The sequence below is a fragment of the Nilaparvata lugens genome, chromosome 1 (genome assembly GCF_014356525.2).
Source record: "Nilaparvata lugens isolate BPH chromosome 1, ASM1435652v1, whole genome shotgun sequence".
In the NCBI taxonomy this organism is placed as follows: domain Eukaryota; kingdom Metazoa; phylum Arthropoda; class Insecta; order Hemiptera; family Delphacidae; genus Nilaparvata; species Nilaparvata lugens.
Window position 1 is genome coordinate 37040028 of NC_052504.1, and position 25201 is coordinate 37065228.

The 25201-nt window shown below is 35.8% G+C and overlaps 1 protein-coding gene across 3 annotated transcripts in view; it reads right to left on the reverse strand.

Annotated features, from left to right (window-relative positions):
• The window catches only part of LOC111043328 (gamma-1-syntrophin), a 127159-nt gene that overhangs the window by 97063 nt on the left and 4895 nt on the right, over positions 1-25201 (reverse strand). For 2 of the 3 annotated variants that reach the window (XM_039420752.1, XM_039420738.1), the window contains exon 2: positions 11130-11245. The gene's annotated coding sequence lies outside the window, so the exon portion shown is untranslated. Of the gene's footprint in view, positions 1-727; positions 913-11129; positions 11246-25201 lie in introns of those variants that run through there. The other variant, XM_039420745.1, reaches the window with a different exon arrangement.

Consider the following 25201-nt stretch of genomic DNA (forward strand, 5'->3'; position numbering starts at 1 on the left):
TCCACCAAAAGGATATTGAGACTGCAGATACATTGATGTTTATCCAACCATTGGAAAGTTTATGACCTTAGTTTATTGAATAGTGGAATAATATCACATAAATTAAATGATCTCATTGATTTCATTCAGATTGATTGAGAACAATCAGAGTAATAGTTACGCTGCTTTTACATCAAAGTTACTAACAAAATGTTAATAACCTAATTCTTATAGATTCTATTAAGTTGGACATAACTTAACTTAACCTAACTTATCATATACATGATGAACATATGTGTTTGTCAAGTTCCGTTCAATCTAATAGAATCTATAAGGATTAATTATTAACATTTTGTTAATAACTTTGGTGTAAACGCAGCTTTAGGCTATGTGGAAACGATAATAATAATAATTATCATTATTATTACTTCTTTTGAGTACTGTATTCAATATTTTTGACGTGTCATATATTAACAAGCTTTGCTTGATTCTGTAGTGTTATATGACGAAAACTAAACTAAACTTGAAAAGCGTTTCTAAACTATATAAAAATAGCGTTCCATATTTATCATATTCATTAAGTATACTGAATATGATCTCTCTGCAGTCAGTTTCAACACAATTGATTTGAATATAATCTCAATAACTTGAATAGTTATCTCAAACTAGAATAGAATAGTTTATCTGTAGTGTAAGATTTTGGGATTGACCTAAGGGTCCTCAATTCGATAAATCGGAATGGACTCACCGATTTTTTTTAAGCATTCGTCCCCGGACAGCAATCCTCCGGTAGAGCATTAGGTAGTCTTCTGTCCGCCAGCCTTCTTTCACACGCGTATTCACTAAACCGTTTATTCACTTCGATTATCCGCACACTTTTACGATTGCGAGTCCCGAGAAATCTAGGAGAAGAGTGACGAAAAACACAGGCCGAGCTCCTTCTCAGTTGCCGGGAGAGAGTCCCGTTACTCTGGCAGATAACGCCGTAAGCCAATATTTCCCCAAAGTTATGATGGTGGGGGGTAAGAACCCTCAATTGCAAAAGAGAGAACTCTCAATGCAAGAGGACTAGATAATGAACATGGAGGTAGAGGGATAATTTGAAGAACACCTTTCCGAGAGAGAGTATATAATAATAACTAAAATATAACTTGACATACATTGACAGTTATAATAAGGTATTGAAATGAATTTTTATTATATTAAAGCTGCATGAACCGAAGTAATAGCAGGCTGGCATCTTATCTTATCGATATTGCTGCTCGCTACTATCAATTTGAGCTATGCCAGCCCGCTTATGAAATGTGATGTCACAGTAGTAAATAGTAAATACTTAGAATAGCTCATTTCAAACTGTTCCTCTGAGCCAACGAGAGTCTACAGCAGGCTTGTTACTCGATTAAATTTCCAACATAACTCGATTAACAATAAAAGGTTTCTATTATTGAATAGCCAACATGAAAAGCGTTTTCTGGTTACTACAATTCGCTTCTAGCTCTAGACTTGTGTGGAGTGGGTTTGACGGAGGTTTGGTGAACGGGGGTTTGTTTGCGGTGCTTTCCCAATTCGGTCACGTTTTGTGGCGAAGCCGTTCGGGAATTTCGGTCCAACGTTTTCGCCACAACAATCTCTTTGAGCGCTTTTCGCAGTTTGCGGATCCGTGTATCGAGAAAATAGTTTTACAGGCTGCAGGTTCACTCAATAGAAGTTTATCGCATTCCTTTTGTGTCATCAATGAATCACAGAGGAACGAACAAAACCAGTTTTCGGCAAACACGTTCAAGAGGAGGACGTGAGATGCAACTTTTTACCTAATTATCATGTAAAATTCTCAGAAAAAGCATTATTATAACTCTTTATTTCATTCTCAAATTGTCTATCCCAACAATATTTTGTTTTGAGTCTACCATAGAGAACGGAGCAGAAAAAAGTTTCCCTTTTTACACTAAAATCAGAAAATAAAACAAATCTATTGTTTTGGGCTGTGTTTGTCCTATCATAGCCAGTTTCAAGACAGAGGTATATCACTATAATATAGTCTAATATAATTTTAGTAAGATAAATAGGCCTGCGAATAAAAAATAATAATTTAAGTATAATATATTTATTTATTTATCATTTACAATCAACTTGAGGACAAAGAAACAGACTATATAAAAAATATATAATTTTCATCCCAATTTCATAAAATAAATTGTCCAAATAAAGGTTACGTGAGTCTTTCCAATTCTTCACTAATTTCCACATTGAAACAAAACACAAACACTTGGAACAATTAATGATATGCTACATTATACGATTATTCCATACTATTATTCTACTCTCTACTATTATTCCATTCTTATTAAATTATGTTGGTGTAACACAACTACGCAACCCTACGAAATAAATTCTCTTTATCAATATCCGATAATTTCTACAAGTAATTATTATAATGATGCCGCCTAATAAAGAATGTTTCCATTTTTCATTTCGATTTATCTCATAATACACTATAATATAACTTCACTCAATCACAGTAGTGTGATCAGTTCTCATAATTTTCACATCATATTATTTGAAAGGTTGATGATATTTTAATCAATCTCCTTACGTTTCAAAATTCCAATATTGGGGTTTAAACAAGGTAATTTAAGTAGGAAGTTATTCATAAACTTTTGGAAACCTATTATGCTATTTCGAAGTTTGGATTTTTTCCCTCCAATATTACACAACCAAACTGTCTCTGCCACTTCAGTAAGAATTCAGTTCTAATATGACATTGTTTGATATTCAGAAATTCATTGATTTTCCAAAGCAGGACATCGAAAACCTGATCTGGACCAAACGGGGGAAGCTGACCGCTGTCCGGTTGCGAGTCTTTTGTCCCACTTCGCGCGCCTCATTGTTGTCAGACCAGCCCGGCTGATAATGCATAGAATCCATGTTTTAGGAATTATTCCTGCACGTGTGAACAGGCTTACGCGTCGCTAACAAGCTAACGTCCGATTTGTTGGAACAGTGAGCGTATTTGTTAAGCAGATGTGCAACTACCACCTTTTGTGAATTCAGGGGGAAACGAGAAAAATCTGTTCTGTCCTAAATACGCATGATCGATTCTGCTTCTATGAAGCGCTAATTGGCGTTTTCTCATATTTGAATTGAATATACATCTACCCGTTAAGGGTTGAACTAGACCAGTCTGTTCGAACATTCACAGTTATGATCTTAGTAAGATAATCTTGTGAAAATCCTCGTTAGGAATAAGAAATAAGAAATAGATAAATAAAGAAGACTGGAGAAAGAAGAGCCATTTTACAAATAAATTCCAGAGAACCTGTGAAAGGCTTATTATGAACTTTCGTGATTGCTGACATTTTCTATACTTGACATTATTTGGTCAATTTCTGAACTCTCCAGAAAGAATTCTGAAGAGTAACTAATTCAGTTTGGCAGAGTAGATTACATTACAGTCTGAAATTCTCTATGATAAGAAATAGATAGATGAAAAAATAATTCTCTTTAAAACACGTTCGCTTCAATTCGACAATACACTATAGCTCTCTACAATATAATCTCTACTTTACTCCGCCATGGTCGACTGGGATCACATTAAAACGACTTCACATTAAATCAAATCTTTCATTTTTAAGTTAATCGTTCTCTCCATTATTTTCTAACATTCAAACTCAGCCATTTCCTCTCTCCATTCATTACTTGCATCATTCAGAATACAATCCAAAAACCACCCTTTACAGTCCACCCTTTCATTGGATCGATCCAGAATTGAAGTGTTACAATAACAGCAGAGTCGGAAACTCGCGAACACTTTGTAGTACTGGTGCAACCGGGTGGCTCAACACATGGCGGCGGCGGCGGCCGGGCGGCCGACCCAGGAAGAGGAACCTGTCGAACGTGATGGATCGACCTCCAACCAAGATGTCACGGCACCGACTTCCGTCCTCCAATCGATCTACCAGTCATCGACACGGTGCAGCGCCAATCAAGCGCCATTGTTTGCCAGGCTGCAATGCACGTGCAAGTCACTTGGCTGCCATCAACTCCAACCACTTCAAAAGTCATCCAAATGAATTGGAGAGGCGGGTTGCACACTTGTTAGTAGTTTGCCACTTAAGCAACATCACCGTCATGTGTTTACAGTAACTAAATTGTTTTCTGAAAATAGAAAAATGTCCATGGAAAGAGTTGAAAATGAAAAAATGTTGGATTAAGAAGGATTTTATTCACTTTTTGTGTAGTTGAGAAGTTTATATTGTGGTAATTATTAATATCAAATAAAACTTTGACAATTTCTTAGTATTTTTATTCAAGGATTTTATTCGTTTGAAAGGAGTATGCGGATATAAAAATCACGAGAGTTTTCAAGTAGACAGAGCGTGCAAGAACGTGAATGAAGATCTCAAGGCAAAAATGAGTTGGCAATCAATAGAGCGGCAAAATTTGAGTAGTAGAAAATTCATTCAAAGATGAACGGATCAAAAATGCTTAAAAAATGAATGATTCTTAAGACTGAATAATGGAATTAAGATTTATAGCGAGGTGAGATGAGCTAGCTGCATACTAGGAGAACTAGGAAAAAAATGAGGTGGAAGTGGAAATAAAATACTGTATGAAGTTACTAAATAATAAGACGTGCAACAATCATTCTCCATGAAAACATTTCTGCATAAATAAGTTTTGTTCAGTAATTATACGAATCGTACAAATATATTAATGAAAATATGAATATTGAAATGCTTTAGGGGTGACTGACAAATGTTCTTTCTCTACGGATTGATAAAATTGTATAATATACAACTAGAATATTACTTCTGGAACATTTCGAAAATGTCTTGAACATAGGCTTAGGCATATTATGCAGAATATTTCCCCTCCTAGAATCTAAAAAAGCCTTACCAATAACGTGTGAAAAACTGCATTCGAATAACGCATAAATTCAATTTGCGATAGATGAACACTGATTATTCAGAGAAGCAAAACACTCTGAATGGGGAGCACGATCAAAAGTGATTGAGAGAAATGGGTGACTAGTATTTTATGCGTTTGCGGTTGGCTGGAGATAATCCAATTTCGTTGCCGGCGGTAATACGATGCAGAATGCACCCTGATCCCAGGAGAAATCGAAAGCCAGTAAAGCCACAGCTCCAATCAAGCTGCTGCTGCATTAACTGAAGCTCATCATCATCCTTCGATTGGATTGACTAAGCGGTTGTTATTGATGTAAACTCTATTAAGGGAAATGTGCCAGTCGAAATTTGATAATCCACTCTAGTAAAATAAGCCAGATTTGATGATGTGCGAATAATGTTGGATCTAAGTATTATCAATTTACGAGTTAATTATACATAATTACAGTGTCTTTAAGAATATCTGTTTCATAGTGATCTCGAACCGTAATCATTGAATATCTCAATCATTTTAATACGTGTTAGATAATTATAAGTCAAATGGGTGATCAATGAACGATATCTGAGTCATTCCAAGCAGCAAAGATCAGAGATGAAAAATTAATTTGAACTTTATAAAAATACCGAAAGATGTCGACGATATTAGAATTAAAAAATAATTCAATATGAATACTGATGACTCCATACTTTATGATATACAGAAGAAAGATATGATATTCGTACTTTTGATTCTCCTCTTAATTAATGAGGAGAATATTATTCAAAGCTATTGCATTGGAATAATTCTATTTCCTTCTCCATTTTGGTTTCATTGGCCTCATAAATGATTATTATTTATAATAAGACTTTCTCATTTTATCCACACTGAAATTGCAGTACAAATTGGATTATGCAATCGAGCCTCTGGTAATACAATAATTAAGTAGATTTGGAATTACGATTAAGTGAAATTCACTGTGTATAGTAGAAATAGATCAGTTTCATCAGTAACAGAAAGTAATCTTACGAATGCGTATCTTTGAGTTTCTGACCCAAATATAATTGGACTACATCCAAAACCACACACATAAATCAACATTAATGAAGACTCCCGGGTCTCACCCGATGATCAACTTGTTATCCCACCTATTGAGAAGTTTTGATTTGTGAAGTATACTGTGTTCATCTGCCAGTACATAAATTGCGAGTTGCATTCGGGTCGTTTGATTAGCACGCCATAACATTATGCGAAAATGGTTTTCAAATGCGCGCGCCCACTAGTTGCAGGAAGCCGAGTGACAATAACTCAAAAGCAGCATGACTTCAGTGGTCATCGGTAATTGTTGATGTTGGTGAGGGGAATAATTGTTGTACAGATGTTGCAGCATCATCGAAGGACAGATGCATGTCATGCTGGAACAACTATAGCTATGAATTCCGTTCTAGAATAGAGTATGACCATGTGTTCCTGGTCAGCCAGCGTAGCATGCTACTACAAACCACTCGAGGGGTGACCATCCACTGACCGTTGCGTGGCCAATTAATGTTCAATGTGAAGCATCTCCCACTCGACTCTGATCTGATTAAAAATCAACATCCCCGTATTATTCAATAAGAAAATACAGCACTGACCAGTACATCAATGTCACATGGCCTTTTCCTGCACAAGTGATCTACACTTGTTCTAACACAAATAGGGAAAAGGTGTTGTTTTTGTCACCCTGCACTTGTTCTTGGGAAATAATTATTCGGGAATTGTTCTTTTCTATTGTTACCCTGCATTCTTTCTTGAAAAAATTATGAGAAATGTGTTGTTTTTGATTGTCACAACATGATCTCAACACACGATGGTGTAGAGTTTATCAAGTTCAGCCTTACATTCAACAAAATCTCGTACACTATTCGCTCAAACAACAGCTATCTACCATAATAGATCTATCAATGTAGTAAGACGAGACATTTAATTACAATTGTAATGCAACACAGTAGGTCGTGAGGATATTTAAATTTTTCAGAATTTTATTGAGAATACAATACATGCATGGTATCAATTAAAATTAAACTTCTCAATGTTGGAAGTAAGTTGATTGTTATCAGAAACAGAAGATCGAAGATGTGTTTTTCAATGTACTTGTGTGATACTTTATTTCTATATCTTCATTGATTTGAACTGTTTCTTATAAATCTGAATATTCTCTCAGCCGTGTAATATTGGAGTGCGAATTCGCGATCGAAAGACGAGAGCTTCCAAGCTCCGAATGAAAGCACACCAAAGAACAGAACAAATCTCACGTTCTGAGTCAGGCTGCAAAGTATTTCCAATCTTTCCTATTTCTCTCGTGTGAGAGCTCCTCTCCAATGGATGCTACCCTGCTTTTGTCCCCAAGAGGACAAAGAAGAGCATCATAGCACTGAAACATTCTAGGCATTCTAAATGTTCTTTATGTTCACCAATCGGTTCAAATAGAATGGAATAAATGATTATTACAAAGGGAATGGGCTATTTCCAAAAGGATGCAGAAACAGTTTTTTTAACAACAATGAGATAATTCACCACTAAGATTTCCTTGTCGGCATTAAATCAATTCTCAATCACTCTCACTTCACCTTTTCAAAAATCAAGATCAAAACAATATATTTGAAGGACCTACCTATTCTATTAGATCTAAACTACTGGCTTACAGTGTTACTTGTAAGAAATGTTGTGATTCAACTGATTAAAGATTCCTTATCTGTAAATTTATTATTGATTTTTTGTGGTTGAAAAAATTCATTATTCATGAATTACTCATCATTCGTCAATAAATTCCTTTCTGGTTTTATAAATACTGACTCAATTACTCCACTTTATTTTCTGAACTTTTGTAATTCCTTAACCTCATCCACTAGAGCGAATGTTAGTACTGTATCTTGGTATTACAAAGTCGTTTCTGAATTGATAGTTTGAACAGATCAAAATTTTCAATCTAGAGCCATTATTTTCGATTCACTACAACATTACTCAACATTATTTGAGTACTCAATGTTGAAAAATAGATCAACTAAGTGGCATTGCTGTTCAGGGAAACCTGCAGCTATTTAAATTTATATTGATTTGAAAATTCTATTACAAAGAAATAACTCCTAGATAACTAATATAACTGATAACTGTATGAATTAAAATAACAAACCACATCTTTTTAACATATATAACAGAGCGAAATATACTCCTGAGATAAATAAACCCTAATTAATGAAATTTGAAATTATTGTAAGTTTTCTCGTTGCGAGGTTATATTGGCAAATAAATTATTATTATTATAATATTATTAAAAAATAATGAAAGTAATCGTGATAGTTGATAATTGAACTCGCATCTCTGTATCATTCCAAGCTGTGACCTAATGTAAGGAGACACGTCCAGAATTACACCACCCATTAAAATTACAGGTGGGAGAAAATTCAGTAGATCAGAAAGATCACCGGCAAAATACGGTCATTAATATTCATCAGGTTGATTCGGCTCTAATTACGGTTTCATGCTTAGCACAACACAACACACAACACACACACATATGTTGTGTCGACCGCATGCAATGGTGGTGGTGACGCGTGGGAGAGCTTTTGCGCATTAAAATGCAAGTCGGTGCCGTCGACTAACTAATAGCGATCAACTATCTCACACACACACACACTACCACCCATCATATCTATCAATCTTTATTGTCAACGCTGTTTACAAGGGAAGTGGAAGAGGAGATCCAAGTAGAGGAGTGGGAAAGAGGTGTGAGAGATAGGAGAGAAAGTGAAGAATGAGAAGAGAGACGAGTGGGACACTGAGGGAAAGGAGAAAGAGGACGAAGAATTATAGGGAGAAAGAGTAGAAGGTGGAGAAGGAGGAGAAGGAGGAGAAGGGGGATAAGGAGGAGAAGGAGGAGGGGAAGGTAGAAAAGGAGAAGAAGGAAGAAAAGAAGAAGAAGGAGGGGAACAAGGATAAGGAGAATAATGATTTTGATTTTTGAAGCGAATAGGAAAAGGAATTGAAACATGCGTTGGAAGGGAGAAGTTTAAGAGTGAGAATGTGAGGATAGAGAATGAAGGAGAGAAACAAAAAGAAGAAAATAGACGGGAATGAAAGATGGATAGAGGAAGGATACAGGAGGAATTGGCAGAGAAGGAAAAGTAGAAAAATGAAGATGAATAGCAGAAGGGGAAAAAGAGTGAGAGAAATAAACGATAAAGGGGTGAAAATGAAAATGACAAATGAGAGGAGGAGGAAGAAGAAGAAAGAGTGTGAGAGAAATTAGAAGAGGAGGTGATGTAGATAGAACATGATATAGATGATAGAATGAAGAGTGGAAGAAAACATGTGGGATTTGGGATAAGGACAAATAATGACTATGAAAAAGGAGAGGGTATTTTCATAGAAATATTTTAGAAGTTCTCGTACTTCTAAAAGAAGAGAGATTGCATTTTCGGTAGATAGGAGGAGAGGAAGAACAGAGACAAGGAGAAAAAATGAAATTGGAGAGAAGTAGATGTGAATATTATTTGAAGAATTCAAGAAGTAGGAAGTAGATGAGGGGATGGTATGTTGTGAGAGAAAAAGAATAGGAATGAAAGAGAAAACTCAAACAACAATTGATATTGAACAAATAAGAAGAGAAGGTAAAGAAGGTAAATAAGAAAGAAAATAATAATGAGAATAGGATGAAGTTGAAACGATAAAGAAGAAGAAAGATAAATAATAATGAAATGAGAAGAAATTAAAAGTAGTAAGAAAAATTATAATGATAATGATAGGATTTGAAAAATAATAAAAGGAAGGAGAATAAAAAGGGAAAATAAGGAAAGAGGAGACGATGAGTATTGTTGAGGAATAATAGAGGGAAGAGGAAAGGGGAAAGAGGAAAGAGAGGATTGCGCGGGTGGCACCTGGTGGTCCTTGTCCTGTTATCGGGGCGGTTGGAGGGGGGGGGAGTCAGGAGGCAAGGTGCAACCCCATTGGCACGACACCACTGCCAATACGTGGGAATCCAGCCTAGTTGAGGGTTCCACAAAACGGTGCGGTCGATATTGTCGTCACACCAAAGAATGTCTGTTGAAAAGACAAAACAGTCGCAATAAATGCAACCTATTTCAATCTATAGACCATTGCGAGAGAGTGAAAGAGCGTGTGTGTGAGTTTGATGAGACAGTCAACGTATGAGTGTGAGAGAGTGAGGGTGAGAGAGCAATGCCGTCGCGTGGCCCTATCAATCTCCCCTTTGACCTTGTTTGTGTTTGCCACTCACCCTCTCCATTATTCCAACCCACCCCTCACCACACCATTTTCGGAACCACTGTGAGATCGTCAAGTCCCCAGCATTGATAATGGGGTGGTACAACAGACCGAATCTTTCCGCTAATTGAATCTATCCCTTTTCCCATCAATTGCCTGAATTCAGTTTACAGTGTTAGGAGAATTCGTCTTCGTGATTAGTGGTATTTGGTTTTGTTGAACCATGACATCCTGTTATGGATGATGACGAAACTCTTCCTCCGTATTTCTCTAAGGAAGAGGCTTACTCGTAAGACTTCCGGTTGGGCTTTCCAGATTACAACAAGAAAGCTTCAATGTGGTGTAAGTAGCAATCATATCAAGGGTAGCTCAGTCAACCCTTTCTTAAAAAGCACTAATTCGTAATCCAGAAGGTACTTTCAATCTCACTATCATGAGTGAACACATACTATTACCAGAGAATAAACACATAGATTTATTATTCTATGCTTTTATCATCCAACGTCTCACAGATAACATATAATTCAAATTCAAATTTCAACCTTGATTTTTTTTTAATCAATCTGGAAAATACCTACATAAATAGTATTTGTTGTGTTTCTCATGATAATTGAATTTAGTAAAACATTTTAAAATGTTTTACTCTCGCATAATATTTTGATACAGTTCATGTATTTTAAAAATTGAAAACAAATACTGGAAATTGAAGAAAATCAAGGAAGTACAAGTTAGTGAACTTCCCATTTATCAAAACTGTCCTCTGACAGATTCGATGGAAGCAGTGCTTCCAGTTCTCCCGTCGGGAAGAAGATATCTGCTTGGAGCCAATTCAAAGCTTGAGGATCAACTATCAGTAATACGCTTCCAAATCACTCCTCGGTGATTCTAAGCCCATCCAAATATTGGACATCGAATCAATCCTCAAAATCATCTATTTATATTTCCCAAGAACAATTACCGCATCATATCGTGATTGAGAAAAAATGATATAAAATGTTACTGACCTCTAGTTTTGCCTTGGAGGAAATCCAATTTGACGATTGCGGGACGTGCCTCGAGTCCCGCCAGCGAGCCGTTCCTTTTGCGTTCCCAGATGTCCAAAAATAGCGGGAGTTTCTCCCTGAAAAATTAATCGATCATTTCTAATTGCGTACTCTAATTATTTTCTAATAGATAATTTATTTATGTTGAACGATTCTTTTGAATTATCAATAGTTGCAATACAGAATAAAGCTATTTTATGCGACAAGTTATAGCGCCATGATAGTATTCAAATTTACTGGCGTCACAGTTTGCTGCAACATAATATATAACGATTGTTATCTTTCTCATCCAGAACGAGGAGAAATTCCGCTGCCACGTTCTAAGCACTGTGATTTATGAGTGCCACCAGCCAGGCTTTATTATTAGTCTACGATGTGTGCACCTTTTCAGGTATGGCACAAAAGAGGAAGAGTGTTTCTACATGATTTATCTAAGTTTCATGGATGTTTCTCACATGGAATATTCATGGGCTCTAATCGAGCTCAGCCTGATAAAACTATGAAACAAAAATTACTGACTAAATTCGATTCCAGAGGGTTCAATGGATTGAGCTCTTATTAAATTCCTTCAATATATAACCGTGATACATGATAAATCCATAAGATTTGTTCATCATTCTTGATAAGATATCTTTGAACCAATAATTAATGTTGTGAATTCTTCATAATGCAGGAAATCATACAGGTTCTAATGGAAATCACTCTATTATGATGGTGATATGGATGTTTCTAGGAAAAACGTAATGCACAAATCAATATTGTATTTGATTGATATTTTTTTCACGTTTGTCCTTTTTTCTTATTTTTGAAAAATAATTTGTAATTAGGAATTAAAAACTATCCAAAACAAAAATAATCATACCCTTCATGAGACTGCATCGTAACACAACAATGATCTATGAGAAATTTTATTTCTGGGTTATCAATGAAAAATTATCAGATTAAAAATATCCTACTTTTATTCGAACTATCATTGGCATGTATCAATCGATAATTTATTAGAATGCTGTAGAAGTTCACACAATATTATATTGTTCTTCTTTTTACAAACAATTATATCAATATCACTTTCAAAGTGGACACTAGAATGATTAATGAATGCCAAAGCAAGGAGTTTCCAAATTATCGCTTGTAAATTGATCATCAACAGCCATTACTAATAATATTTTCCCTTTCGACTGCTGAAAGAGGGAGCAATCTCGACAATCTCGACTCCGCAAGTCATTCGATATCAAGAGAAAAAGAAATTCTGACACAATTGAATATTAATTACTTGATATGTGACACACGAACTGTTTTTTCGGTCCACTTGGAAAATGGAAACATATGCAAAATGTTTTCGAGAACATATAAAGGGAGACTGTGTCAAAGCAACAATAGTAATGATTACTGCTACATTGGAAGGGCACTTCAAAAGGGTAGTGATTGTTGTCACTTTCGTCAACAGATTGAGATCTTGACTAAAAGGTTTCAACAATAGATGAACACGCTTTTGATTCGAATTGGAGAGCGAAACACATAATTACTTATTTGATACTCTCTTAATGAAAAATGTAATATCACATACTGCAATTCTCCCATGGCCATTGCTGTGCTAATTAAATGCTGTGGTTAAAATATATGCGAAGAAAAATAACTTTTTTAGATTTCCTATTGTGTTTGTATAATACATTGAGTACCTCTCATAACCATAGTGAATAATTATTGATGAATTATAGAAGATGTTTCTGTGATCTCACTCTGGGATGCCTACTCTCAAATTTCGAAAACTGTATTTCTAAAATCATCTCAGTATAGCCTATGAAGCCAGTATAATACATTTCTCTGAGTTGAAGTACCTAGCTCTCAGTTACTGTATCAATTCTAGCTCAGAATTGCTCTTTCCTAATTAAAAATTCATCAACTTTTCTAATTTCTCGCATTTTGTATTATTCAGATTTTTAATAATTAATTGATTTTTGAATTATTACTTGGGTTTGCTCCGATCCATTGAATAAATAACTTCCACGAAAGATTTTTCACCAACTTCATCGATTAACAAATTCTTCAAATACAGGAAAATATTCTTTATTACAAGAATGTATAATGAATTATGAATAGTGTTCGAGTAGGAGAGTATAAGATTAGTGAAGTCTTGAGAAGCCTAAATTGTTTCTCGGAATAGTGATGCTTCATTATTGTTCTTGAAGATTTCTATGAAAGTACTTATAAGCCCAAGAAGATAAGTGAGATTGAACATTACCAGCCTCTCAACTTCTATTCGCAAAATGAAACTGAAGATTCAGATTTTAGCTCTCTGGAAGCTGGAAATTTAATTAAAACAGTGATTATGAAACTTGTTCAGCTTAACTCGCAGTCGTGTCTTGGAAAGACCGAAATGTATAAGAGAAATCCAACTGTTATCACTGCTGACTGCTTTGAATGAATGTGAATATCTCTGCTCTTATCTCTAATTTACACTTGACGAAACTGAAACATCTTGTCTCATCCATTCAAACTGTACATTTTCGAATCCATGTTTCTCATCTCTTGAAGATCTCATCATTCGAAGAAATATTAAACTGTATTAATTTGAATAGTTTGAAAACATTCATACGTTCTTGTAAGTTTGGAAATTCGTGTTTTTATGTGTAGGTGTTCTTTATGTGTACACAAACACACCTAAAGATTGTAAGATTGGAATCTCTTCCTCTTACTCAGATCTGCTGATCTGATCTCATAGAGTTGATATATGTTGAAATCGTTCCTGGTAGAGATATAGACGTGAAATGAAGCGTTCGATCAATAGATAGTTCATCATCTGTGGGAAGTTGGGTGGTTGTCGATCGGCTAAGAAGTATCCATTTGTCTTGTTAGCTGCCGCTTTGAAGATCCGCTAAATCGCTTTGGCAGGATTCCAATCGTGGCGAACAGAGTGTATTATCAGCTCCCCGACTAGTGAAATATTGACGGTGGATTCGGGATCTTCCTGGCTACACAACTCATCATGTTGATATTGATGGAGTTTCTTCTGAGTTTAACTCTAAAGATGGAAAAATTAAAAACACATTAACAAATTTATAACCAATGAATTAATCCCAATTCCCCTCCGTTGTAACGAAATATTCTTAGTCTTACTTGAAGTGACTGAACTAAATTAATAGTGTAATGTGTGGCTACCAGCAACTAAGGGTATTTTGAACAAACATAACACTCTTCTTTCACCAAGAAGTCTTTTGTATGTTCCTACGACATGTCATCTAGGAGCATCGCTATTCCTGGAATGTGATTCAACATTCGAATAGTTGATGTCCGATTGATTGCAGGCAGTTTTTTGTCCTAGTAAAAAATCCGTATCTCAACGTTAAAAAATTGCTGCAACTTATGTACCAATGATAAACTATCAATGAAGGCTACTAATTACTACGTACGGTTGCTTTCAATAATAAGGAAACACTAAATGCGGAATTCACTCCTTAAGTGGTAAGTTGATTTCATAAGATTTGAGATCCAATAAAATATAAATATTTGAACAATAACGAGTATCAGTTGTCACAAATGATTGTGGCAAATCGACAATAATTGTCATAGCAATGGAGTTTAATCAAAGATTAATTAAAATTCGCCTGGGTGCTGGTGTCGTTTTTTCATGAGAGCTCGTTTGTATGATTAAATAATATTGGCAATCAGGGAAAGTAGTGCGTCCTTGGGTTGTACTAGCAAAACACAACTTAATTGAATGAAGAACGGCACGAGTTCCCTCCTATTGTGAGAGGGAGAGAGGAGGAGAGAGGCGCGTGGTAAGAGAGCAGATTAGTGGAAGCCGACTCTCCGTGGCGCGTATTAGACGACGCCACAGCCTTTTCATGTTGCATCGTTCGTGGGAATCGAACTCGCGAGCAAATAATAATTTATAGTGTCGAGTGCGTGTGAGAACGCGTGTCGCCTAGCTTTTCCATGAGGGGGAGTCACGCTGGGAAATGTCCGCCAGTCGACTACCCTCGAGAAAGCACTTCTGGCCGGCACGCGCTGTCTCACTCATTCTCTCTCACTCACTTCTATTTCTCTCTCTCCCACGCACACTCTCACAATTACCACGCGCACTTTTACAAAGTCGCCATGATAGCATCCCTATCACCGGGGTGCAGCATCCAAATGCTCCACCACTCAGTTATCAGTCATCAACGTGATCTGTTGCAGTGAGCAGAGCAATCACGGCCGTGCTGCTGTGCTGATCAGCCACTGTTTGTCGGAAGCCAGGTTAGCTACACCAAAGTCTTCGCCATGAACCACCTTTCGCACATCGTCAGGCTGCTGCTGAGGAGTAGAAGTAAACTTTGTATCAAGGTGAGTGATAAAAGTCATTGTACTCTTAATATGAGGTGTTATTACAAACAACTTGTTAAAATTGCAAACGATTCATAGAAAAGTAACATTCTCTTTCTACATACATGCTTATCTTTCTAGACCTGTTAATTTTCCTTCTACACCTGTATCTCAAGGAGCATTGCAGATCTATATTTGATAACATACTTTCTTTCAAACCATTGACCATTTAAGTTCACTTCTTCCTCGGCCATACCAAGAATTTGTATCAGTTTATTAATCTTCAGGTGATTGAGAATGTTATCTTACTGCTAAACATCTTCATTCAAAACAACATCACCACTGAATGACATCTTCACTGATATCGGAGTCTGTATGATAGTCACTGAGTACAAACTTCGGGTCATAATTATAACTGTCATCGAATAAGTCAGAGTCACTCTCATTTTCCTGTAGAATATAGTATCAGAGTGCAGTGTCTAATAGTATCAGAGAAATATGAATCATTTGTTGCTATTCCTTGTCAAAATGATGTCATTTTGTTGATTTCAGATTTTAAAGAAAAATACAATTATACGAATTATATTTGTTTCAATAGGTTAGTTCCAACTATAAACATTGGAGCAATTTGTAATTTGTAAGAAACAGCTCCTCTCTTCAAGAGAAGATTCTCGATCAATAAGCCATTAATTATTATTATTAATGGTGTACACGGTACAGATATAACATTTCTCAGTCTTCTACTCCAGTACATTACCAAACAGCACTCCCGCAGGACTCAACCGATTCATCTCATCTCTCATACCAAACTTTGTAACTCTGGTTTGTCTGAAGAAGGTACCATTATCTGTTATATGGAAACTTTGAATATAAGGAGATATAGTCCAGGAGATAGTTTTTCTGTGTTGTAGTGAAGGTGATGTTGTGGTAGATATTCATTGAGAGTGAAACAACTTGAAATTGTCACAGCCACAATGAAATGTATTTGATAAACTAGTTTCGGTTGCTAGAATTAACTAGAGGTTGATAATCGTGGTACGATGAATGTATTAATCACACAATAAATGAGTGATTGTTACAATTTTAAGACGTTTTATTCAATGATGAGATTGTTTCCTTGCTACTCCTTGCTATCTCACATTGTCATTGGACTTTAAGTCGTTTCATTCATTTCCAGTCAGTCAGTCGTTTTTTCATTGGACTTCAAAACGTTTTATTCAATGATGAGATTGTTACCTTGCTACACCTTGCTATCTCAAGTTGTCATTGGACTTCAGTTATTACCACAAAATCAACATGATGCTCAAAAATTGAAAATTTTAGTACCCTGTTTTTAGTAGCCTATTATTTCAATAAAGAGGAATTGAATAAAGATGAAAAAAGGGTACTTTGATTTCCAATAAAGAGGAATCAAATGAATTTGAAAACCGGGAACGAATTATTTAAATTTATTTTCGATCTTAGTGTAGACTATTCACAATTAGTTGAATAAAATATGACAATAACGTGTCTAAAATGCAATATTAACGGTTCATTATTGTCAAAAATAAAGAATTATATACTAACATTCATTAACAGAAAGTGTATTTTTTTATTTAATAATAGACTTTAATATAGTCCGGGCACAAATGTCATGAATAAGGCACTTCGTGGTCATTTTTGGGTAAGAGCCGTAGAAGATGTCTCAATTTCTCCGTTAGGTCTAGCATAATAAGGATCGTGATGATGATAAGTCGAAATCACAGACAAACACCTCGGAAACAAGTTGGCCGCCAAAATGTTCTGCGTTTTGCTATATCGCTTGTATTTCAATATCCGTTCAAAATATTCAAACGTTTTTTTGGACGAAATATTTCTAAAATATTCCTCTACAATTTATGTTTTATAAAATTATTTTCCTCTAAAACGCATATTTCTTAGTTATAACCCAGATAAATCTTTCGGATATTGTAGTACAATTATTTTGGAGCTTCAAGATGGCTGAAATGATCCGATATTCTCGACATTATTAGAATTACAGAAGATTTCTTCTTTCTAATCGACATATTTTGGCCGCCATCTTGTTTTTTTATGATGACAAACATTTTTGAGATTGCCAGCTTGTATAATCTCTTTCTACATATCATTCAAGGAGTAACTTCAAGGAGTCATAAGTTACACGGTTTTCTAATTGTTGGGATTGACATTTGGTGGAAAACGCTTGTTTTTCGCTGCAAACAGTACTTTTCTCTCTTTTTCCGATGACGCTCCAGCCGTGGAATATGGACTTACAGCCTCCAACCAGATGTCATTTTAAAGCTTTGGGAATATTCTAAATATTCCAGTCAAAGAAAGATTATAGAGGGAAAAGTTTGGAACACAATTATTTTCAACTCCACAGCTCTTTTAAGGATGGTGAGAGGATAAAAATATCAAAAGTTCTCACCCCTACCACCTGTGCTAAAGGGGTGGGGGTGATTTGGAAGTAACATTTTTTCATTCGGAAACTAATAATCTTATGAAAATTTGTATTCTGTGCAATGTTGAAGATTACAAAATTAGCAACAAGTTTTGTCCTCAACATTAATTTGTCCATATCTCTCACACTTTCTGAGATATCCGCTCTTGAAGGTGAGACACTTTTTGAAAAATCACTTCTGCCTCCAATTTTTACATCTTTTCGGCCTTATAATTTCTGAACGTTTGATGAAAAAAAATCCGTGCTGATTATGAGCTGATATAGCATCAAATTATCTTCATTTTTTTTTTTTTTGTTATTTATATTAAAACTAGTCACTAGGACTAACCATTAATTTTGTTCTGTTATTTCTTATCCTAAATTAATTTTTTATTGCTAAAGTCTTCCAGTGAAGCCTACAGTTCCAATCTATAATTTCACTACTTTAAATTATTTCACTACACTTTTATTCAATATACTTTAATCACTCCACTAGCACTACACCAACTCGAAGGGCTTTGTTCTCTTCAACCTCCTAGTGAGTTCAGTGTTGTCTAGTAGTTGGATGACTTCGGTGTTGTCGTGTTGATGAAGACGTGACTCATGATGGGCTGCCAATCGTCTTATCTCACAGGTCACATAGGGGATGTGCAGATCTCGGTGCAAATCGCTGTTCCTTATGTACCAGGGCGCATTCACCATGTTCCGCAGTACTTTGTTTTGGAATGTTTGAATCTGACTGATGTTAGATGTTCTAGAGCAGCCCCAAAGCTGAATTCCATACGTCCAGACAGGTTTTAGAATTTGTTTGTAAATCAATAACTTGTTGTCCAATGAGAGTTGTGATTGACGGCCCAACAGCCAATAGATTTTACTGTATTTGAGTCCTAGCTCGCTCCTTTTCATCTTGATATGCTCTTTCCATTTCAACTTGGCATCAAGAGTCATTCCAAGGTATTTTGCTGTGTTGCTGTGTGGTACTACATTCCCATTCAGATTTATTCGAATCGGGTCATTGATAATTTTGTTTGTGAAGTTGATATGAATAGACTTCATCTCATTTAATCGAATTCTCCATTTTTTGGTCCAGTCACTGAATCTGTTGCTAGCATTCTGTAGTTTTGTGGCTGCTTCTTGTACTGTTTCCCCTTCTGCCAGTATTGCAGTATCATCAGCAAAAGTAGCTATTGTCACTGCATCCAATTCAGGAAGATCGCTTGTGTACAGCACATAAAGAACTGGTCCAAGAACACTACCCTGTGGAACTCCAGCCCTTATTTCCTTCAATTCGGAGACGTCGTCACCTTGTTTTACTCTGAATAATCTGTTGTTGATGTATGATTTTAAAAGTTTTACAAGTTGAGTGGGGAGAATTTTATGAAGTTTAATGATCAGTCCTTCATGCCACACTTTGTCAAATGCCTGTGCCACATCAAGGAAGATTGCTGAACATATCGATTTTTTCTCTAATGACTTCTCTATTACATTGGTGATTCTATGTACTTGGTCCAGGGTTGAGTGCTTCTGCCTGAAACCAAATTGATAGGTTGGTATCAGATTCCTGCTACTTATGATGGGAGTCAATCTCTTCATTAGCAATTTCTCAAAAAGCTTTGAAATTACAGGTAGAAGAGATATTGGGCGGTATGATTTTGCTTCTTGAGGACATTTCCCAGGCTTTTGCAACATAATGACTTCTGCCACCTTCCAAATTGTAGGAAAATGCTGTAATCGGAGTGATGCATTGAATAAGTATGTTAGCATGACAATACCTTTCCTTGGAAGTTTCTTCAAGATTTCACCTGTAATCAGATCAAACCCAGGTGCTTTTTTGGTATTCATATTATATTTTATTTCTTCTTGAACCTCATTTATAGAAACTGGATCAATCTCTGTATCTAAATCATCCATTATATCTTCTTCAGGATCAATTTCAGATTGAATGTTGTTTGGTTGGAAGATTTCTTCTAGATGATTAGCAAATAAATCTGCCTTTTCTCTGTTATTTCTTGCCCAAGTACCATCTGGTTTTCTAATTGGAGGGGATTGTAATATTGGCCGCTTAATCCTTTTTGTTGCTTTCCATAATGAATAATCTGTACTGGCATCAGCTGTCAAATTTTGAAGGTAGTTATTAATGGATTCCTCAGTTAGTTTCCTTATCTCTCTTCTCAATTGTTGTGTTCTGTTATTCAAGATATTTTTGTCAGCAGGATCACGAGTTTGTTGCCATCTTCTTCTTGCCCTTCGTTTTTCTAAAACAAGTTGTCGAATCTCCAGAGGGTAATTGCATCCTTTTGTTTTCCTGGTATATTGTCTGGTGTTTTTCCAGGCTGATTTCTGGATTTGCCACATGAAATTTTCTGCGGCTTCATCTAGCTGCTCAGTTGTTCTAAGTGGAATATTCAAGTTGATTTCATTCTCCAAATCCACTTTAAAAGCTTCCCAGTCTGTTGTTCTGTTGACTAACATTGGTCTGTCTTCTTTCTTTATTATTCGTTCACTAAGTGTGAGAATTACAGCTGAATGATCAGAATCCAGGTCAAAGCTCTCTTCAATGTCGATGAAATTACTGGATATTCTCTTTGTTATGAAGAAATCTAGAAGATCTGGAGTTTTATTCAAATCTGTTGGCCAATACGTAGGTGTCCCTGATGAATGGAATTCGCAGCCCAGCTCCTGGATAGCCTCTCTGAGTTCTTTTCCTTTGGTAGTCGTGAGTCTTGAACCCCAATCCTTATGCTTGGCATTAAAATCTCCACCCACTATGAATCTATCTCCAAGCTGATGAAGAATATTTGTATAATCATTTTTCTTTAAATTGTAACGTGGTGGAAAATATGCAGCTCCAACAAGTATTTTCTGGTTGATGGACTCTATTCCAACTACAGTTAGCTGTATTTCATTACTTTGAATACTGAAGTCTTCATAGTGTTTAATACTCTCCTTCACTATTACAGCACTTCCACCTCTTGCTTGATTTTGAGGATGAATAGTTTCGTAAACATTATATCCATTGATTTTGAAGTGAGTCTGCTCAGTTGAATGGGTTTCAGAGATGAGGCAAATATCTATATTTCGTGTCTTTAGAAATACTATTTCTTGTTTTCTATTATTATTGATATTATTTATTCCATTGGCATTCCAGGTAGCAATCCTTATATCTTGTTGGCTCGCAATATTCATTTTCTAGTTTTCTTCTCAATACTCTTACTCTTCCCTTCCAAGCTGTCAAGTCGTCCAGAAAGAATATTTAAACTGTTCAAAATTTCCTGCAAAACCTTATTGACTTCAACTGGTTGTTGTTGCTTTGGTAGGCTCTCCTGTTGTAGGCTTGGAGTGGGTTTCGTTACTTGGGAATAGGATTTCTCCAGTGTACTTTTTTGAAGTGAAGTTTCTTTGTTTAGTTGTATGTGGTACTTCGCTACTTCTTTTAACTAGGTTTTCTTTTTCAGTTCTTCTTCTCTGAAGTTCTTTTGCGATGAGACAGCCTCTGTAGTTAGCTGGGTGAGCCTCAGCACAATTGAAACATTTGGCTGGGGTTTCTTTAGCCTTAGTACACGAAATAGTCCAGTGTTTTCCAGCACACTTCACACACACAGTTTCATGTTGACAGTATGTCTGTGTATGACCAAACCGCTGACAACGTTTACACTGTGGAATCATTTTATTACTTCTAATTGATTCAATTTTCACTTTCATGTAGTAAATATGTTTAATTTCAAATATTCTTTTTGTATCTTCTGTATTCTTGAATGTTAGCATGAACATTGGAAGTCTGATGATGTGTTCTTTTCCATCTTTCTTCACTTTTTTCATTTTGTTGACAGCACTGATTATTTGAAAGCCTCTGCTTAGAAGATCGTTCTTTATATCCTCTGGATCGCATGATGGATGAAGCTCTTTAGCCATGACACGAATTGGACGAGTTTGTTTATTTTCGTACGTGTGCCATTCATATTTAGCTTCATTCAACATCTTAGTTAAATCTCTGTATTCTTGTTCAGTTTCAACATTCAATTTTAGCTGGTTGTTGTTCATCATGTTGGCACTGAAATTGAGATTTTTCGATTTCAATGCCTCTTTAATTTTCGAATACTCTTGTATATTGCTTAATATGACTGGTGGTGGCTTGTTTCTCTTTTCTGTCGGTTTCATACTTGTAGAATCAGTTGCAGGCCTTATTTTTTCTGGTGAGTCACGGATTTTTCTCTTCTTTTGTTTAGGGAGAATCCATGCAGTCTCTGATGCTACCATTTTCTCTTCTTCCTCCCAATTCGGTGGTGAATAACTTTTATTGCTACTTCTAGAAGATGCTGGTTGCATTGTATGTGAAGCTGAAGATTGAAGATTCTGTGTGGTTGTAGATGCTGATGAAAATATCTCTTTCAGCTGATTAATCTCCAACCGTGCTCTCTCCAACTCCTTTTCCAGTTTATGCATTCTTTCTCTCTCTTCACTCTGTTGGAAAGTGACTTCTTTCCATGCATTGTACAAAAACTGCTCCGTTGCAGTTTTCAGTTGGTTCGTTTTTAGAAACGATTCTGGGGAAGTGTTGACGTTTCCAGTCATTGACGCTGGTTCAACGCTCCTAGCCGGTGTTAGTTGACTCATAGTTGCGTCGTCCTCTGTTTCCTCCTCCTCTTCGAACTCTGGCAGTAGGAAGGTTGGCAATCTTTTGGGAGTCGACATTCCTCACATTCTTTACATTCCTTAGCCGGACTAGATGGTAATTCAGCACTGAACTGATTTTTCGGCGCAGGGCACTGAACTCGCGCACAACAATTAAAACACTGAACTCAGCACTTTAACTATTGCATACACTATTTCAACTACTCTCACTAAAAAAAAACTACGTCTGCTCGCTACGACTGCTCGATCGATACTGCATCTTCAATTTGATGTATATTTTCACTATTTTACGCATTTTCCTACGACTGTTGCAGCAGTTTTAGTGTTGAGAGTGAAATTTTCTGTTCAGCAACAATAGACCAGTTGACAATGAAATTTGGAGGGAATGTTTGGAACACAACTTTCGACTTAGCAGCTTTGTTGAGACTAGTTTGGAGGTGAGCATATTAAAAATACCAACCCCTACATCATGATTGTGCTGAAGGATGAGGGTGGTTTGAAAGTTGAATTTTCCACTCATTACTTACATGCTTATATCTTGGAAACAATGTGTTCTATTGACATAATCAACTGCATGAAAATGAAGCTTAATTAATTTCCTACAGGTTTTGTTTGGTAGAGATTCTCGATAATTCCGACACTTTTCGAGATTTTTTTGTTCTGAAGTGATGCATTTTTGAAAAACCAGTTTTTCTTCCATCTTTTTGCTCTTTCAAGTCTTATAACTTTTCAACAATTGATTAAACAAGAATCGGCTGATTGCGAGATTGTAAAGCATTAAATTTTCTTTCATTTCATGTGTAATTCGACTATTTCACGCATTCCCATACGAGCAGTTTTAGTTTTGAGTGTCAAAACTCAAAATTTGCAACAAGTGACTTTTTTCGAATATCACACTATTCTGTCATTATAGATTGGCAGTGTGCTTCAGTATGAACATTCTTATTGAGTACCTATTGGAACGTCTGCGGAACTAAACACAGGGGGTGTTTCTAAACTTCCTAACAAACAAAGACACTCAAAACTAAAACTGCTGCAACAGTCATATAGGAATGCGTGAAATAGTCGAATTATACATGAAATGAAGGATTATTCAATGCTCTACAATCTCGTAATCAGCCCATTCTTGTTTCATCAATTGTTGAAAAGTTATAAGACTTGAAAGAGCGAAAAAATGGATGAAAAACTGGTTTTTAAGAAAATGCATCACTTCAGAACAAAAAAATCTCGAAAAGTGTCGGATTTATCGAGAATCTCTACCAAGCAAAACTTGTAGGAAATTTATTAAGCATAATTTTCATGCAGTTGATTATGTCAATAGAACACATTGTTCCAAAGATATGGGCATGTAAGTAATGAGTGTGAAATTCAACTTTCTAACTACCCTCATCCCTTCAGCACATGATGTAGAGGTTGGTATTTTTGATTTTTGATATGCTCACCTCCAAACTAGTCTCAAAAAAGCTGCAAAGTCGATAGTTGTGTTCCAAACAATCCCTCCAAATTTCATTGTCAACTGATCTATTGTTGCTGAACAGAAAATTTCATTCTCAACACTAAAACTGCTGCAACAGTCGTAGGGAAATATGCATAACTTTGGAGATAATTTGATGCTATATCAGCTTATAATCAGCACGGATTTCTCCATCAATCGTTCAGAAATTATAAGGCCGAACAGATGAAAAAAATGGAGGCAGAAGTGATTTTTCAAAAAATGTCTCACCTTCAAGAGCGGATATCTCAGTAAGTGTGAGAGATATGGAAAAAATGTTAGAAACAAAACTTGTTGTTAATTTTGTAATCTTTAATTTTGTACAGAATACAAATGTTCATAAGATGCATAGTTTCCGAGATATATGTGAAAAATTAAAAAATGGTACTTTAAAACCACCCCCACCCCTTTATCACAGGGGGTAAGGGTGAGAACTTTTGATATGTTAATCCTCTCACTATCCTTAAAAGATCTGTGGAGTTGAAAATTGTGTTCCAAACTTTTCCCTCTATACCTTTATTTGAGCATTCGTTGGACTAAAAACACTGTACCAATAACATTAGTGTATGTCTACTGTGAATACATTTACAGGGTGGAAAGTGAAATATTGTTCCCGAAAAATGTATGTTCCAAGTTTTTGAAGTTGAATAAATCATGAAAAGAGTGGTCAAAATGAGACGTATCTCTCGAACATCATTGTTTGGTTAATTCTTAACACCTTGGTGGTAAAACCAATCCGATATCTCTCACAATAACTGAATAACAAGCAATATGAAAATTTCTGTCAATAATGACCGCCATCTTGTATTTTTCAATGATATCGAATATTTTCGTTGTTTCCATCATCAATGAGACCATTTGCAAGTCTCTATCTTGAAGTAGTCATGAAAAAATCGATTTTATAGTTCTAGCTTGTTTCCTCATGCGTATGGAAAAAACGCACCAGAAATCATGCAGGTTTTTCTTTGGAGGGTGGTGGAGAACTCATTTTTTGATGTACATTAAGATATTGTTTCTAAGTTGAAAAACGCTCTACATTCCATAGATTCGAAATTTCTCTGTATCTCTTGCACAAAAAAGTTACAATGGAATGAAATTCATTTTATAAAACATTAATTGTAGAGGAAGATTTTAAAAATATTTTCGTCTAATAAAACAATTGAATAT